At 34.1% G+C, this 4,370-nt stretch overlaps 1 pseudogene; it reads right to left on the bottom strand.

Moving 5' to 3' along the window:
- Positions 1–1,741: 1,741 nt before the first annotated feature.
- On the bottom strand, positions 1,742–1,897 carry LOC145260042 (U2 spliceosomal RNA; annotated as a pseudogene).
- Between the last annotated feature and the right edge of the window lie 2,473 nt (positions 1,898–4,370).

Genomic DNA, 4,370 nt, shown 5'->3' with positions numbered 1-4,370 from the left:
TTTTTCTGTATATAACATAGATTTTTGCCGTGAATGTTTCATCCCCAAATAAAATATTAGCTTTAAATCCCCCTTTGAATTTTAACATTGTAAAGTGTCGGCAAGACGACGTATATTTGGAAACACTCGTTGCCGGGAATGTCTTGTTTAAATAGCGCGCTCTCGCCTCTCATGCAAGCGGGTGAGTCTACTTCTATGGGAGTGTGACGTCAAAACCACTCTGGTATTGTAACTGGGCGTCTTGGGTTCGATTCCACCTCTACAAACCTATCCTTCAATTTTTCCACGTTACTTCATCGATTAGAGATATATCACTTCCTGCACCAAGAAAGCAACTTACCGTTTGGACATTTATTTTGATGTGTACATATTTTCCTTTCTTCGTTCGACTATCAACTTTCTGTGTTCGATCATTCGTTTTTCATCAACCCTATATCTCCACACACACACACACACACACACACACACACACACACACACACACACACACACACACACACACACACACACACACATACACACACACACACACAATGCCACGCAAAAGTATTGGATACATTACATTTTTTGTCATAACTCTAATTAGGGTTTAAGATTTTACCTAAAATTGGGTCAGTATATTCCTATTACTATTCTAACTTATATTTAGGGTAGTAATTACAAAATCAAAGTTTAGAAAGTTTATATTTAAGGAAAAATATAAATCAACAAATGCGAAAGTATTGGATACATTTCAAAATATCCCTTTTCTAAAATAAATTTTAGAGAACTTTTGCTCACTAACCAATCAGAGAGCTTTATATTAAAATAATTTTTATAAAATTTTTCCGGTCTGTGTTCACCTTTGTGCTTCAAAGTCAACTAGTCCATTTATAAAAATGCTTAAAATGAAAGAACTGTAGATATTCGTAAAAAAAATAGATATTCGCCAAAACATCACTGATAAGCACAAAGAAGGAAAAGGGTATCGAATAATTTCAAGGGAACTAAATTTACTACTTAGTACAGCTGAAAACGTTATTAGAAAGTTAAAAAAAAATAAATTTCGTGAAGCTATTGCAAATCTTCCAAGATGTGGTCGACCAAGAGAATTAAACGAAAAAAAAAATCAAGGTGGGTAAGCAGAAAGGTACAAAGAAACACTTTTGTTACTCGTGGTGAAATTCAAACCGACCTCGGAGAAGCTGGGATTTATGTGAGCAAGGACACAATCAGTAGAACTCTGAAATCGTACAAGTTTTGTTTCAAGATCTCCAAGAACAGTTCCATTGTTGTAGCGTCAACATATTAGGTCACGTTTGAATTATGTTAAAACATATGGGAAACAACCCCAAGAATTTTGAAACAAGGTAATCTGGTCAGACGAAACGACATGACTGAGGCAATTTTTTTTTGTTTTTGTACCTTTTCTCCGCGTTAAAAAAAAAAAAAAAACGACCCTGGTGTCTAACTCTGTCCCGTGCGGAGGCATTGTAAATACGTACCATAATGACAATTAAATTAGGTTAGTGGCAAGAAGCTGTAGTGAAGCTAGGCATACAAAGATTTAACTAAATCGATACTTGTTAGATGAAGGTAATTATAAAATGGGTAGAAAAATATAATAGTATTCCTGATAGTTATATTAACAACAGACACGCCATAATGAAACATGATTTTAAATCTTAAAAACGAAATCAAACAACAAAAATGTTAAGAAGTTCCTATTTACAATGCCTCCCCACGGGACAGAGTTAAACACCAGGGTCGTTTTTTAATGTGAAGAAAAGGAACAAAAAATAAAAATTGTCTCAGTCGTGAAGGAGTTCTTCGCCACTGACACAGAACAAGAAATTGAAGTGCAGTATTTGAAGATCAGATACTACACTTGATCTTGGCCAGAAGGCTAAGAAGTTGTAGAGAAACCAAAAGGATAGAAACTGAATATTTAATGTTAATATTTTGAATCTGGGGATAGCATACAAATTTCTAAGAAGGTGTAACTTATAATACATGCAATTTATTGACCTTTCATGTTTTTCCTTGAAGAGCTTGTTTCTTTTCTAATCATTGTATATACATATATATCTCATATATTATTTTTGGTTCATAAGGAGCTTTCAAACAGGTCATCAAAGATTTCCCCTTGAAAAAGAATCTGTGGTGTTCCCTGGAAGCAGAGTGACAGCAAGTCTCCCCAGATTTCCAGTACTCTCCACCTCTTTCGATAACATTTGCATATGAATTTGCGTTACCGGAACAGCCGCTTACCATTGATTTCTCGCTCGCAGCGACCATTGGTCTCCACTGGAATTTGAGTGGCAATGTCGCTTACAGATCTCCGTTTTCTTTGCACTTGTCCAGCGGAGTTCTGGTTAGCGCTTTCTCGGTTTTTCCGTCCTTCTTGACTCTTCTCGAATATTTGGCATCACTCTTTGGGGGGGGGGGCGATGGGGCAATGGGAGAAGATGATGCAGGGGATAGAGAACTTATAGATATACAGCTTCATGCAACGCTTCTTCACGTTTTGCGTCTGCAGCAGTTTGTCTGGCCCGCGCATGTATATTGTGTGTATAAGTCTCCGTATTCAAGGGTTTTCCTTAATATTTCAGCTGTTTCCATTATTGTTATTCGTTGTATTTTTCCAGCCATTCATCGGATTCCAATTTCTCCTATTCTTTTTCAAAGTTTTTCAGAATTGTTTCTAGTACACACTCCTACTATTATAAGTATTATCTTCATTTTCTGGATCATTCCTATCCGTTTCAGCTCTCCAGCTAGCTCTGTGTATTTACTCTGTTTCTCCTTTTCTTTTATATTCACTCTGTGGTCAGCTAGAACAACAAAAATCTACGATTTGAGAGAACTTTTTTCTTCTTAATTATTACGCCACGCGGTCTTCTTGCTTGGATTGGTTTATCTGTTTGTATAGCCATGTCCCATAAGATTTTGTGTTTCTCGTTTTCAAGTACTGCTGTCGGCGTATGCTTGTACCATTTGTCTTTGCGTTCAAAATGCAGTTGTTTGCATGATTTCCATTGTAGTACCCTCTCTACTTGGTCGTGCCAATTCTTGTATTCATTTTGGGCCAGTTGGTTGCATTCGCTTACTATATGGTTTATCATTTCGCCTCTTTGTCCACAGAGTCTGCATTTGCTGTTTTCTTATATTTTGTCGATCTTTGCTTTGATGTAGTTGGTTCTTATGGAATTATCTTATATGTGTATATATATATATATATATATATATATATATATATATATATATATATATATATATATGAAATCATAAAATGATTATAAAATGATAAAAAAATCCGACGATATGAATTTAAAATGGTAAGTAAAAAAAAAAAAAAAATGCTCGAAGATTCGTTTGTTCGGTGGTTTTTATTAAAAGAAATGCCTTCAAATATGATCTATATCTCGTCAGCTTCCAGTTAGTGTCGGATATTCAGGATAGAAATATGGATCGTTTTGTCATCTTTTTGTAGTTATTTCATCCGTAAATAAGTTGTAGGCGGTTTTTAATTGTGTGGTACTATACTTAGGTTTCCAGATAATGTTAGGTCATCAGGAAAGAATACGCACTGTTTTGGGGCCAACTTCTCGACAGCTTTTTATGCGTACCGGCGTCCCTCACTGGTGTGAGGTCATATTATCTGAATTGCAGTTAACAATCTTTCAAATCAATAAAAAAAAAAAAATGGAGTTTAATAATGTAGTGGTTTCTATGTCCGTTAACGGATAGCGTTTACGTGTCAAATTTGAAGTTGAACGATTTCGTTTAACATATTCGTTAAGACGCGATCTAATCTTTTTTCCTTTCGATAGTCAAACTTATACACAATGATTTACTGTGGATAACCGTATTCCTTAATATATTTCGATAAAATCTACTTTGTCAAATGGTAGGTGTTCCAAATTCTTTGAAAACCGACTGGAAATTGTGTGTTTGAAGTGATATTGCAGTGGATAAATATTTCTGTAGCAAATGGAATTAAAAATATGTTATTTATCTAATTTATTTATCTTTTTTATTGTGTGCGTGTGGTGATTGTGAATTTACGCAATAAGTGTGTTATTCAATTATTATTTTTGTTTATATTAGTTATTTCAATATTTGTTTTTGATTAAATTTTGCTACTAAATCAGTATTTTATTAATTTTGTATAAATTTTAGAAACTCCATCGATTAAGGAATAACTTCTATTGTTTAACTTCTCTTTGAAGATTTGGTGATTCAATAAATAATGCGAATATTTTATCCTCCATCAGTTTATTTTCTTCGGTTATTAATGCACTATGTAGAATATTGAGCAAATAAAAAGATCTTTTATTTTTCATTTAATAAAATACAACACGAACAGCATTACTCGGTTTTCCAATTGA

This window comes from Euprymna scolopes, chromosome 35, assembly GCF_053919585.1.
Source record: "Euprymna scolopes isolate OS-2025 chromosome 35, ASM5391958v1, whole genome shotgun sequence".
In the NCBI taxonomy this organism is placed as follows: Eukaryota; Metazoa; Mollusca; class Cephalopoda; order Sepiida; family Sepiolidae; genus Euprymna; species Euprymna scolopes.
This window is presented reverse-complemented; position numbering and strand designations above follow the sequence as displayed.